The sequence below is a fragment of the Pan troglodytes genome, chromosome 3 (genome assembly GCF_028858775.2).
Source record: "Pan troglodytes isolate AG18354 chromosome 3, NHGRI_mPanTro3-v2.0_pri, whole genome shotgun sequence".
NCBI classification, from domain to species: domain Eukaryota; kingdom Metazoa; phylum Chordata; class Mammalia; order Primates; family Hominidae; genus Pan; species Pan troglodytes.
This window is the reverse complement of record NC_072401.2, coordinates 176,122,228-176,137,884: the sequence shown is the minus strand read 5'-3', so window position 1 is coordinate 176,137,884 and position 15,657 is coordinate 176,122,228.

The following is a 15,657-nucleotide window of genomic DNA, read 5'->3' as shown; positions in this document are numbered from 1 at the left end:
TTGGCGATTAGTCCGTACAAGATATTTGCATGATACTTATGCTGCACTTTCCATCCAAACTGGAAACAAACCAGCTTCGTAAAAAACGTCTACTTGTCTCACTGGAAACAAACAAAAAAAAAGCAATGATTAAGTACTAGAATTGCATCCAGACATAACCAAAGCTGGTTTAGCTCTTATTTAATACACTTGGCTTCTCCTAAAGCAATAGGGCCATTCTTTTCCCTTCCATTCTGCTATCTGTCTACTACATCTTTGGCTGCCTTTTTTCTGATATGTCAAATAAAAGATTACTTGATTTAGGGGAGGTTTCCAAATATTTATGGAGTAGCTTGAAAGAAAATCTTTGTAAAATCACTTTGGGAAAGATGTTTTCCTCCTACAGAATAAAAGTCTTAAATGTTTTCATTTCTTTCTGTCTGAGACAGAAAGAGAGAAAGGTATTAAATGAAGGTGTATAACTACCACTTGTTATTGATCTAGTATTTTATTTTAAGAAAATGCTTTTGTGTGTAAAGTTATAATATTAAGAAAATGTAATGCTTTGCATAGTTTTTAGAAATGAAAAATCCTGTTTTATATGTCTATGATTTGATTTCAGGGGGGAAAAAAAAAGCACCATTCAAGCCTCATTTCAAGTACAGTACCAATTTACCAGTAGATTAATGTCAAATCCTTCTGTGTTTGAAATTCTGACCTTTTACTTTTATTTTATTTAATCAGAATATATTTTAAATTATACTGTTTAGGCTTCTAGGTTTCAGATTAGCTCAGTCACCAGAAGCCTGTTCTTCTCCACTGGGGTTCTGGCAAAATGGACTAAATCTGGTGGAATATCAAAGTTTATTGAGCCACCGGAACTACAGAGTCAATTTTCCTCATCACTCTCCACTCCACATCCCCACTCCCACCATAAAAACTAGTAATACAATCCAGAAAAGAAACTTAGAGTTACTAAATCAAATAGAGTGTAGCAAAAAATCCCAGTCTCAGAACAAAACATTTGTAAGTATGATGCCAAAAATTAAAATTCAGAAAGTCAGCTTAAACACACAAGTCATCATTCTTATAATGGTCCCGTGGCCAGTTGATAATTATACTTCCTTCTTATAGCCAAAGGATCTGAATCCAATTTCTGCAAAGTGTGTGAAGTACTTACCGGAAAGAACTTTTTAAAATGGCATGAGGCAAACTCCGGATCTTATTTTTTATTTCTCTCTGAAAATCTCTACTTCAAAGACAGAAGCTTTGATTGCCCAAGTGACAGCTTTAGAATATTATATTTGCTAAAATCTTAAAGGAGCAAATTCTTCAGTATGACTTCTAACCTTCAGTATACTGGTATAGTTTCAAGAGAGGGGAAAAAAACAACTACAAAACCCTGAGACTGTATATTGAAAAAATACTGAGTGCATTTAAAAGATCTACCATGTTTTATTATTCATAGCTTTCTAGCTCCCAAACATTGGTAGACAACTTCTAAATGTAAAATAAAAAAAGTATAAATAGTATATGCAGCTCAAGTGCAAGCTTCTGATTTTGAATATAAAATGTAAGAGGAGTGAAATATATACTTTGGCCAGGTGCGGTGGCTCATGCCTGTAATCCCGACACTTTGGAGGCCAAGGCAGGAAGATAGTTTGAGCCTACGGGTTCAAGGCCAGCCTAGGCAACATAGTGAGACTGCACTTCTACAAAAATTTTTTAAAATCGGCCAGGCATGATGGTGCATGCCTGTACTTCCAGACACTTGGGAGGCTGAGGAATGATGATCGCTTGAGCCTGGGAGTTCAAGGCTGCAGTGAGCCATGATTGTGCCACTGCACTACAGCCTGGGTAACAGATTGAAACCCTGTCTCAAAAAAAAATATATGAAAAAAAATAAAAAATAAAAAATAAATATATATATACACATATATATACACACATATATAATATATATATAAAACAAATATTGGGTAATCTATTAACAAGGTAAGCTCTCTATATGTAGCTAACAATGTAAGCTATATATATTGCTTACATTGTTAATAAATTATATAGCTTATATTGTTTATATATATTATATATACTAGTGTATATAAAATATATATACTTTATATATAATATATATATATCTTATATTGTTAATAGATTACCCAATATTCCCATGACATACTGAAACTACTTGACTCACTAGTAGACCTAAGACTAGGACCTAAGCCTCCCCTCCCACAGAATACATCTAAACTTCATTCTACTAGGTTAGATATTGGCCAGTTCATAAGGTACCCAGTGACAAAGTGCAAAGGCCTCTAAGTAATAGCAGAAAGTCACACCAGTAAAGGTAACTTTCCCTCTGGGTGTGAGTTCTGTTCCTTTATGATTAAGCTAATTTTGATTTTTAAAATTAGCTCCTTGCTTGGCTCTATGTAATTATTAACACAAGAAAACTGTCTGAGCTGCTGCCTTTGGGTCTACCTTTAGATCTGGTCACTTACCTACATGGCCTCTGAGCTTGCCAAGTCTTTGTATGTTTCTCCCTATAAAGATAAGAAGGAAGTCTTTATCAAAACCTTGGGAAAGGCCGGGCGCGGTGGCTTATGCCTATAATCCCAGCACTTTGGGAGGCCGAGGTGGGCGGATCACAGGGTCAGGAGTTCAAGACCAGCCTGGCCAATATGGTGGTGAAACCCCACCTCTACTAAAAAGATACAAAAATTAGCCTGGCATGGTGGCGGGTGCCTGTAGTCCCAGCTACTCAAGAGGATGAGGCAGGAGGATTGCTTAAACCCGGGAGGAGGAGGTTGCAGTGAGCCAAGATCATGCCACTGCACCGCAGCCTGGACAACAGAGAGGGACTCTGTCCAAAAAAAACAAAAACAAAAACAAAAACAAACAAACAAAAAAACCTTGGGGAGACCTTATCAAAATCTTGATCAGGAAGCTAGATCTATTGGCAATGAATAGTTGGGTTTCTGTTTAAGTAATTAACTTTCCTCAATTTTTTTTAACATGGAAATTTCACTGGACTGAATCAGGATTTCCCCAATTCTAGTCAAGAAACAGATGGATTCATGAGACCCAAGAGTCTAACTCAGGTCTGAGCAGAACAAGAATTAATTATATAGAACTGAATGAATTGATGAGGGATAGTTGCAGGGTTTTGTTTGGAACACTATTGATGTTTTAACGTTCTATTTTTCCAGATAAATGAAGAGCCCCTTTCTCTGAAGCAATCTATCACTCACAACAATTTAGTGGATTATATCTTAATAAACCAAAATGTACATTTACAAATAATGTATTTTTCTTCCTGACTGATTCCTCCAGAATTTGGAAACTCTGATTGAGTATCTTAATTTCATGGCAATGTAAGTATTTGTATAAGTCTGATTAAAAACAAAGAAAATTGGGATATTAAAACTAATAGTAACTATTATAGGATTACTGTGAGTTTTAAAAAGAAAAAATATATAATGCATTTAGAACAATCTCTGAGTTTAGTAAGTACTCAATAAAGTTTATTTTATTCTTATTTTTATTTGTATTGTTTTATTTTTATCAGTTCTCTGTTAGCAATTATCCCAACAGATCCAGTGCTGTACTCAAAACACCGACCAGGCATGAACACCTGTCAGGTCCCAGCCCAGCCTGCCCAAGCCTTTGCTCCCCACTCTGCCCTATCCCTTCCAAAAATGGATCAAGAAATTCTACTTTGATGGTGCTAGCAACTTTAGCCAAAGCTGAAATTATTTGAATATCCTGGCTACTCCTTGTGTAAATATATATAGACTGTTATGAAAATGATTCATGAACTTTTCAATTCCATTGTCAGAATATTTCCTCATGTTTAAAGATTATGTGACTAGAATGTTCAATGATAATATAATAAATGTGTATGAATTGCTGCATACAAAAGATTATTATTTTTTTCTTTTCAACTTTTACTTTAGAATTGGGGGTATGCATGGAGGTTTGTTACAAAGCTATATTTCATGATGCTGAGGTTTGAAATATAAATCAATCTGTCATGGAGGTAGTGAGCATAGTTCCCAATAGGTAGCTTTTTCAACTTTTACCCCTCTTTTTCTCTTGTATTCTCCAGTGTCTGGTGTTCCCCAAAAAAGACTATTATTCAAAGGAAAGAGCATTTTTTTCATAGGGTTAATGGAATTTCTTTCAATATTCTAGATTTAAATATGGTTTCCCATATAGTGTTTAGTATATGATACTATACTTTTAAAGTCTCCATCCAAAATTCCCATCTTTAATATTTTTTCATTCCATTTTTTCTCAAAAAGCTAGTTTGTTATTGTTAAATTGTTGATATAGCCAAGATAATGCTGCAAAATCCTCAACTATTCTTTCAGTCTTTCTTGTTTAAAGGTGGATATTGTAAAACAAAAGAGCAAGTCTATGAACTACATGTATATACTTCTGTTAAGAGATAAAATCCAAAAGGCTCTAAAAATACTGTACTGAACTTTCCATCAGAAGGGAAAGTTTTAATTATTAGAGGTTAACGAGTTTTGTGTTAAGCATTAATCAAGTTCGCTCCAAACTGTATGTGTCTGGATGTTGCTGAATATCTGCCCTTGGGCAAGCCTTCATAGTCTTAACTTGCTTATTCATACTGTTTCTTTTTTCTTCTGGTTTTAACTCATAACATGTTCTTCTTAATGTATTACATAGTGAAGAATTTAGGACACTAGCTATTTGCAAATACACTGGAGCTGAGATTACTTCAGGGGCTAGAGCTATGTATAAACTCAGACTGTGGTAAATCATGTAAACATTTCAGTCTTTGTTTAAAAGAAGTCATTTTTTATTATATGCTTTTTTTTTTTTTTTTTTTTCTGGGCAGGGTGCCTCTACCTGCCCTGTTTTCTTCTCTTTTATCAGTCTTTTTATTTACATAGCAGTTTCCTTCAACTTGTAACTTACAAATTAGCTTGACATAAAGCTGTTTCTTTCTCGATGAGAAAAAGAAAATATGCCATGTATTCTTCTTTTTTTATTAAACCATCTGGACCTCTGGAAGCAGAGCCCAAACCTAACAGCCTCTCACGATATAAAACAAATATGCATTATTCTATGGAGGAAACTAAAACAGGGCTGTCCTTTCTTCATCTCTCCACTAATGGAAAGAAGTTTAATTTATGGGGATTTCTGCGAAGGGGAGTCTGTACCACAGGAGGAGGTATAATAGCAATTACAAAAAAAAAAAAAAATGCCAGAGTTTCAGTACCAAGTAATTAAACACCTCCCAGACCTTTAAAAGTTTGCTCAAGTTCCATTTGATTTTTAACAGAGGCTTTAAATATATAGGAAGGAGAGGATAAATTTCCAAATCAAAATGTTCTTAATGGATGGCAACTGGAGAAAAACAATGGCAGGTTGTTTTCTCAGTCATTCTGTTAAGTTTGCATCGTAAGACTTAATAAACAAAGAGTGTTTACAGCATACAGTGGCTGTGAGAACACAGGTGGAGTGTTAAGCATGTAAATGGCACTAGTATACATCACTAAGGTGTTCCATTTCCGAATGTGACCTCTCAAAATGACAGGGTTTTACTCTGGCATAGTGCCTCTGAACAATTAAAAGCAATAGATAGCCACTGTGAAGGTAATAGGATTTAATCTGTGTGTTCAGTCAGCTGCTATTACACAACTGGGAAAAAAACTGCATTCCTAGGTAATCTGAGACTTAAAGAGACATAATGCATGTTAATCCACTACATCCATGGACCTATTATCAAAGTTTCACAGAATCAGAAATAGGAGCTGAAATAGCAAGTGCTTTTCTGTCTTTATTCTAACATAGAATTATTCTCTATGAAATAACCACATACAATACCCCAAACACAACATTTTTTACATAAAGCTAATGCCCCCAGCTCACCACGGATATTTTCATAAACACAAAAGAACAGTTTTACTTTATACAAAGCAATAGATCTCTAATACATTCATATCCGCAATTGCATCATGCATAGACAAAAATGCCATTAAATTATATTTATTTGGGCAATTTTATGATTTTCAGATTCGGACTAGAATTTTTATGCTAGTCTGTCACCTGTCGCCTGTCATACAGAATGTTAGTGCACACCAAAACCATCCTTGAAGATGCTATCTTCCCTTTATTAATCTCAGGGAACTGATAGTCTATCTTTCCCTACCTTTCGCCTCCATAGACAGATGGGTTTCTGAATGTGCCTGTTGAATATACTCTTTCACCTCCAAGGGCCTCCAGGCTACAGTGCTGCTATAAAAGCAAAACTCAGGTTCAAGAGTGCCTATACCATACACATGTTAAGTTTTTTTCTCACTGGTATTTACAAAACCTCCTGATTGTCTATAGCTTTTCTTGATAGCTGGGGCCATGCCTGAATGGCAGGCTAAGTCTTGTACATCTCTAAGATTTTGGATCTCCTTAGGCTAGATTTCTGGAATTGGAAGCGATTTTGAGAGAGCAATTTCAAATCTTTGCTCCAAGAAAGTAGTAACATAATTTCCCACTAAAACTGTGGCGATTTGTATCTTTAAAGAACAAAAGCCAACGGACTGTCATCAGGCTCAAAGAAAATACTGGCATTTTTCAAAAAAAAACTAGTAACTTTTCAGCCCAACTCTTTTCTTTGGCAAAATCTTGTGGATCATATTTGGAACTTCTGTAGACATTTCAAACTCACAGATCCATGTGTTTTAAATGAAGATTGCCTGCATAGGCTATGGAACAAGATTTACCTTTATCACTGGATCACTACACCACAAAATGAACATTATTTGAAGCCACACCTTTTTTGTGAGGTTGACAAAACAAGGCAGCCAGATTTGAAAGGTTATGAATTCTGCAATGGAACTTGATTCATGGCATCTAATAAAGATATTTGAATGCTCCTGCCAAGTTCAGCAACAAGACTTGCCAGAACATAGAATCTCAAGTAAGCCTACCCTTAATCTTCTGTGAGAAAAGAAAACAGGCCCAACAGCAGCAGCGGCTGGATTTGAGAATTCATCCCTGCATTTTTTTCTCTTAATAAAGGTCAGCTATACCACTGAGAAACAACGTATCAGTAATACCTGATACTGTTCAGAACATTCAGCAAGAAGAGAGGGCTTCTGGTCATTTAGGAATGTATCTACATTGTATGAATTACCTCCTTTTTATAGTTGTTTATCACTAAATACAGACAGCCTTCGGATTATTCCAGTTAATTGGGAGTGAGAAGGATAGACGAGAGAGGACAAGATCAAAGAGATAGGCAATAAAAAGCTCAACTGTAGTTGGCTTTCAATTTTGTTTTTATTCTTGCACGGGAATATGGGTGTGCCTGGCATTCTGAGAATTTGCATTTCAGACAAAGTAATAAAAGTAGGCCATAGAGACCTGAATCTGAGAAACTGAAAAGTCCTTGGAGCTCTCTGTCTGCTCAACTTCTCCTGATCAACACATTCCCTGCTGGAAATGGACATTTCCATTTCTCCAAGTATTGTCTGACCTAAGTGGAGTGGAATGTTTCTTGTTTATCAACAAGAACATGAGAGCAAAATATTCTACAGAACGGATGATGTAAAATGATGATTGATTTATTGTTTCCAGAGAAAATCTGTGGAATAGAATCAATGTCCTTCTCTGGAAATTGAAACTTGTCACACATTTCAGAGATATTTAGCCTAATATATTTGATAAATGCATACATTTTGCAAAATGAGATTGCTTCTGGAGATTTTGCTACCTCTCACTTCCCCACATACCCACACCCACAAACTTCCCACATCCCTAAGAAACGGACATGATCCAGTTGGTGGTCCAGAGGGATGGAAGCCCAGGAAACGGCAGAAATAGACCCACCCCTGAGCAATGGAATAGTGAGAGACAGCTCAAGAACATCTTTCACCTGGAAGAGTGACCCCTCCCCAGTGCTGGGTCAGTGATATTGCTACAAGGTGAAGAAGATTTTAAAATTTATTTAACCTACACATTCTACCATTTTGAAAGACGTAAACATTTATATATTTGGCAGGTGGGATAAACTAAATGTTCACTCATGGAGATACTGCCATTAATGTGGCTGCTAGAAAAAGTTTTAGTACATGACTTTGAAGTTTTACAATCATTTTCCTAATGCCAAGTCCTTTAAATGACTGTGATGAGCTGAACAGAGTGCACAGATGACTTAAAGTCTGGAAAGTTGTTCACCAGAAAACATTTCATTTTAGTTAGAGTTGTCTCAGTAGGACAGATACCTCTAAACAATACTAATTCAAGGCCTTGGCTAACATATTGGTTATGGAGAGCAGTGCTTTATCACCAAGTTTTGGATGCATTTGCGTAATATCTAGAGGATTGAATTATATACATGGCAAATCAAAGTGACAAATATTAGTTACACAACTTAAATTCTTAAAAAATCTAATGATGAGACATTTTAAATTAAAATCAGAAATTCATCCCTTTTTAAACATGAGTTGAAAAATTAACAACATTTTTAACCAATCTATGCAAAAGCAAGGAATGTAAACTTTTGTTAAATTAGTAAACGCTACTGATTTTATAATTGATGCTTTAAACTTACGTCTTTTTTTTTTCTTAGACAGAGTCTCACTCCATCTGCCAGGCTGCAGTACAGTAGTGTGCTCTAGGCTCACTGCAACCTCCACCTTCCAGGTTCAAGTGATTCTCCTGCCTCAGAATCCCAAGTAGCTAGGACTACAAGCAAGCACCACCATGCCCAGCTAATGTTTGTATTTTTATAGAAATGGGGTTTCACCATGTTGCCCAGACTGGTCTTGAACTCCTGGCCTCAGATGATCTACCCAAAGTGCTGGGATTACAGGCTTGAGCCACCACACCCAGCCTCAACTTCCATCTAGATTGCAAAAAAGGATAATTTAGATCAGCTAGGCACTCACAAGATGATCAGTGAAACCCAGTTTAACTCAAATTGGCATTTTAACTCAATATGAACAAATTTTGTACTGAAGAAACACATTTTTACAAGCCAACAGAAATAGGGAAGTATAACTGCAAATACATAAGCTGACAGTAGGTAGGGAATAAGCCAAAAAAAATCTTCATGCTCTTTGGCATAGTTGGCATAAATGTTGCCTGAAAGTATGAATCATAAGTACAAAGTCAATGCAGATGGGACAGCCCATATACAAAAGACCAGTATTTATCCTATAATATTCTCAGGACTAACTGTGACAGGTATTAGAAAACCATGCAACATAATAAAAAAAGTGAGAAAATGGTCATCCTTTTTCAAAGGATTCAATCTTGGTCATCCAAAAGTTGCTCTAGAGACTAGAGAACGTACATCATTTATTTATTCAAAAGACACCAACTAGATTACCTTCAGCATGATGACATTAGAATAGCTATACTTCAACTACAGATGTGTACATTAATTGGGCAAGCAGAGCCACACATAATCTCAAGTGACTCACTTTGGACCTTTGGACTTTGGAATGTCCTAAGGGCTTTCAGCAGGTTCACAATCCTCATTAAAGTTATATATATATATATATATATATATATAAACTTTATACATATATACACACTATATATATATACACACACATATGTATATATATACATATGTATATACATATACACATATGTATATACATATACACATGTGTGTGTGTCTGTGTGTGTGTGTATATGCACTATATGTCAAGGAACGTGGGAAACCTCTAGCTACTGACAGGCATCCTTGACTGTCAGTCAAGGAACTGAATTCTGCCAAAAACAAGGATGAACTTGTAAATGGGTTTTTCCCCAGAATCTCCAGACAATAACTAAGCCCAGCCTACACTTTGATTATAGGCTTATGAGACCTTGAACAAAGACTTCAGTCATTCCACAGGAGTTCAGAACATGCCACCCAAAATATGCAGCGTGGGCATATCGGTTATTTTGAGCTAAAGGTGCTTGAGAAACAGCAGATAAGAAAGGGGTCTCTGATCTCCATGTTTCTACCTAAAACCATGTCATAAAAATTCCCATGAGAATGGGAGACTGGGTGTTGATATCCACCAAAATGGATCTGTATAAACAAACCTACTAAAATAACCCTTATCTTTCATAGTTTCCCCCATATATTTCCTAATCATTTTCCCACTCCTGGAAACTTAACTCCCTTTTTATTTGTCTTGTTTCTTCTGCACAGATTCATCATTCTTTGGTTTTAAAAAGGTACATAAGTTCTCAATTCCAACTTAACTAGAAGTTTTGTTGACTTCTTTCTTTCCTAATCTGAAAACTTTATCTTATTACCACTTCTCCTTCAGTTTTGTTACCCAAAAAAGGAAATATCCTGCTATTTAAAAAAAAAAAAAAAAAAAAAAAAAAACACCTTTTACCTGTACTAAGAATCTCATCTTTATCTGTTTCTTCTTCAGCCTTATTTTATGAATTATCTCTTGGATATCAAGTGAATTCTTCCCTAATGGCTGATTCCAAGCAACTGCTCTGTCCTACTTTTATGCTCACTGAATGGTATTCCCCATTCTCCCTCACAAGTTTCACTTTCTTATTTTCACTCTTCAATGATGAATTTCTCAGGAGGGGTTTTGCTTGCATTATTGCTTTACACTTTCTACCTTAGTGCCTTTACAGCTAAACACCCTCTGTTTCATGTTTCATGAAACATGCAGTAAACTGCTCTGACCTTTATGTTGAGCTTTGTCAGGGTAAGCAACTCTGCTGCCTTAGCCAAAACCAGGAAGGATGGGGAACCTAAAGTACCACCTCAAGATGGAGTAACTTCTAGACTACTCTTCAGACTTTCTGCTACTTCTTGTGTTTATTCTGGTAATCTGTGTCATTCAAGGAGTATGTCCATTAATCAAAGTTACCAAATGTATTGTCATCACATTGTTCATATTCCCTTGTTATTCTTTAAATGTTGATAGGATCTAGACTGATGGCTTTTCCTTTATTTCTGATGTATTAGTCTGTTCTTGCACTGCTAAAAGACATACCTGAGACTGGGTAATTTATAAAGGAAAGAGGTCTAAGTGGCTCATAGTTCTAGTTCTGTGGGCTGTGCAGGCTTCTGCTTCTGGAGAGACCTCAGGAAACTTACAATCATGGACGAAGGCAAAGGAGAAGCAGGCATATCTTCACATGGCTGGCAGGAAGAGAGAGAGTGAAGGAAGAAGTGCTACACGCTTTCAAACAACCAACTCTCATGAGAACTTTATCATGAAACAGTACTCTAATGGCCTCATGAGAACTTTATCACGAGACCATTAGAAACCACACCCATGATTCAGTCACCTCCCACTGTCACCCATGGAGGGTATCCAGGTTCTTGGAGTCTTGAACAAAGAATCGGACAAAATGCACAAACAAAGCAAGGAAGAAATTAAGGGATTTATTGAAAATCAAAGTACACTCCATGGTGTGGGAGTGAGCCCAGGCATAGGGGCTCAAGGGCCCCGTTACAGTATTTTGGGGAGTTTACCCTCTAGAGGATTCCACTGGTTACTTCAGGTACACCTTATGTAAATGGAGAGGGTGAAGTAAAGTTACAAAGTTATTTACTTGGCCTGTGCCCTGCAGAGAGGATATTTCCTGTCATAGCTGAAGTGTGAATTGGCCTTATATTCCCTGCATCCAGACCCTGTTTTCCTGCCTCACCACCAGGCCCCTCCTCCAACAGTGGGGATTATAATTCGGCATGAGATTTGGGTGAAGACAAAGAGCCAAACAGTATCATATGATATTGACAATCTGTCTCTCTCTCTTTTTTTTTTTTTTTTGAGACAGGGAATCACTCTCTGTCACCCAGTCTTGAGTGCAATGGTATGATCACAGCTCACTGCAGCTTCGAGCTGCCGGACTCAAGCAATCCTCCCATCTCAGCCTCCTGAGCAGCTAAGACTACAGGCAAGCACCACCACACCTGGCTAAATATTTAATTTTTTGTAGAGACAAGACCTTGCTCTGTTGCCCAGGATGGTCTCAAACTCCTAGGCTTAAGTGATCCTACTGCCTTGGACTCCGAAGTACTAGGATTACAGGTATGTTGTTTTTATTGATCTTTTTAATGAGGTATTTCTACTCTTGGTATTTGGAAACGTAAAGCCTCTCAGTGCTATATGAGTTCTGGAAATTTATCAGCTCCCTAGTAGTTCTTTGCCTGACCACAGTTTCACCCTATCAATCCACAGCTTAGAATTCAGCAGCAGACTTCAGGCGACCATTAGGCAAATTTCTGTAGTTCTTTTTTCTGCATAGCTACGTCCTCACTGAGTGCTTTCCCACATAAGTTGAAAATCCTCACCCTCCGTGTTTTCTGAGTCTGGCTCCTCAGTGGACTCTGTGAAACTATTACTTCTGCTTGGATTCCCCTTCCTGTGAATCAACCTTGAGAGGGCCTCCAGGTGGAAAGCTAAGATGATTTTAGGCCTCACCTGATTTGTCGCTTTCTCTCAAGAATCACTGTCCTGTGCTGCCTGTTAACCAATGTGTGAAAAAAGGCGTTTAAGATATTTTGCCAGCAGGGGGTCATGATCAGGACCAATTTATCAATTAGGAGAAACAGAATTCCTTTACCTCAAGGCTCGCTCTATCGCCTATGGCCACCTTGCCCAGTCTTGCTGCAAGTATATTTCCCCTGTTGTCAGAATCTGGCTACAGTTGTGCATGCTGAGTGGGACTCAGTTAGCATTCTTCCTAACAGTGATGCATTCAAGGAAACAGCCTGTATTTTGAAAGAGCAATGGCAGTTGAAGTGATTAATTTTACCAGTCTTCCACTCTTGCCTAATTAGCAACGGTAAGAATGGGATGTTAAGTTACCACCTTTTAAATGGCAAATTCTCCATGAGTAGTAATTCATTCTATAATTCTTGATTATGAAAGAGGTGGCCAAATTGATTTCCTTACACAGAAGGAACAGCTTAAAGTGTTTAGGCCTGGAGGAAAAAATGACCACAGAAAAGGGAAGTGAGGGCTGAGAATACATCTCATTGTAAATCTCAGGAGTTTTTCTCTGTGGAGCAAGTCAGGTTTCTGTCCTTCACTCACCCTGAGGTCAATTTAACCTCTCATTTTTCAGTAAACCATGTAGGTCCAGGGATGTCCCTTCCCTGCAACTTTGGAGAAAGTTTTTTAAAAGCATGAGGTGATAAAGAAATGAGGCTCCAAAGGCCAGGTGTATAAACCACAGAAATCTTTTAGGAAATAAGAAATGACTATTCCTTAACAACACTAAATTATATTACAAAGAAGTATCATGGTTCTAAGGAGTAAATGTGAGTAGCTGCTTTCTTCCTCATGCCTTCAGCAAGCCAGATATGTGCATTTAAGATTTTTGTTCTTTTCAATATTATAGATGCAGTTCAATAACATAGTTTCTATGATTTCTTCTATTGCTAATAAAATATGTAAATTTTCTTAATAATAAAATAAGTATTGTAATTCTATAATACAATATCAGGAGGAAAAGTTCTTAAATGCATTCTACATATCATAGATATAGTTCAACACACAATGATACTAACATAAACAAGCTGGGTTATCACCCTATACCATTATTAAGCATTATAGAGGATTGTTGGCACTTCTAAGAGTTTAAGTGGGAGTGGAAGCTACATGGCCACCTGTCAAGTTTCTCGAATTTCTAAAGAAATGAATAAAGAAGTCTGTTGGTAAGGAGTACAGTGCCACAGCAAACAATATGATAATACCTGGGATTTATTTTCTAATCATTATTTCTAGCTTTCATTTCCAAAGTTAGTGACTTTATTTCTACAATTTGTAGGGTATGATCGAAATTGAAAACATATTCTATTAATGAAGAGAAAGAGGAGGAAGAGTGATGGAAGTAGAAGTGGGAGGGAGAGGAGGACAGCAAGAAGAGGAAGAAGAGAAGGAGGGAGAGGAGAGGAGGAAGACAAGGAGATGGAAGAAAAGGAGGAGGGTGAGGAGTAGGAGGGAAGAAGAGGAAAAAGGAAGACGAGATTAAAGAGTAAATAGGAGAAAAAATGTTCTTTTATGTGTTCTTTTGGCACACTCCCAGAGAGTCCTAGGTTCAAATGACAAATAAAAGGGTACCAGCCAGACCTCTGATTTAGCTAACCATTCTATAGATTCAGAATTATTTTCCAGGTGCTGCAAAAATCTTCTATTACGTCTGCTTCTAGCTCTGATTAACAAGCTTGTGTAAACTAGAAAAACAAACCTTGAATATTCTGAAGCTCTGTGTTATCTCTTCTTTATAATCATCCATTTTTTAGCCTGGAAATATAATAATATATATAAAATATATATTATATATAATATAAATATAATATTATAATAAACACTCTTTGTGGAACTCTGTATCAGGCATTGTTACATTATGAAACTAACAAAGGCACAGAACCTACTCTATTGGACAATGACCCACTAGCAGAGGTGAGACAAGCATGGACACAAACCTGTGTTATAAATACATTATGTTTACAGCTGCATATATCAGATTAGAAATGGTGTGATAGGAAAACATTAAGGAATTGTGGGGAAAGTGGAAATTACAAGAAAAAGATTTAGACTGGAAAAGAAAATTGCAGTTGATATAGTTTGGCTGTGTCCCTATCCAAATCTCAACTTGAATTATATCTCCCAGAATTCCCATGTGTTGTGGGAAGGACCCAGAGGGAGGTAATTGAATCATGGGGGCCAGTCTTTCCTGTGCTATTCTCATGATAGTGAATAAGTCTCACAAGATCTGATGGGTTTATCAGAGGTTTGTGCTTTTGCTTCTCCCTCATTTTCTCTTGCCACTGCCATGTAAGAAGTGCCTTTTGCTTCCCACCATGATTCTGAGGCCTCCACAGCCATGTGGAATGGTAAGTCCAGTTAAACCTCTTTTTCTTCCCAGTCTCGGGTATGTCTTTATCAGCAGTGTGAAAATGGACTAATACAGTAAATTGGTACCAGAAGAGTGGGGCGATGCTGAAATGATACCTGAAAATGTGGAAGCAACATTGGAACTGGGTAACAGGCAGAGATTGGAACAGTTTGAAGGGCTTGGAAGAAGACGAGAAAATGTGGGAAAGTTTTGAACTTCCTAGAGACTTGTTGAGTGGCTTTGCCCAAAATGCTGATACTCATATGGACAATAAAATCCAGGCTGAGGTCTTCTCAGATGGACATGAAGAACTTGTTGGGAACTGGAGCAAAGGTGACTCTTGTTATGTTTTAGCAAAGAGACTGGTGGCATTTTACCCCTGCCCTAGAGATCTGTGGAACTTTGGGTATTTGGTAGAAGAAATTCTAAGCAGCAAAACATTCAAGAGGTGACTTGGGTGCTGTTAAAGGCATTCTGTTTTATAAGGGAAGCAGATCATAAAAGTTTGGAAAATTTGCACCCTGACTGTGGGATTAAAAAAAAAAAAAAAAAAACATTTTCTGGGGAGAAATTCAAGCCACCTGTAGAAATTTGCATAAGTAACAAGGAGCCTCATGTTAATTTCCAAGACCATGGGGAAAATGTCTCCAGGCCATGTCAGAGAACTTCATGGCAGCCCCTCCCATCTCAGGCCCAGAGGCCCAGAAGGAAAAAGTGGTTTCGAGGACTGGGCCCAGGGTCCTCATGCTGTGTGCAGTCTAGGGACTGAGTGCCCTGTGTCTAAGCTGCTCCAGCCGTGGCTGAAAGGAGCCAACGTACAGC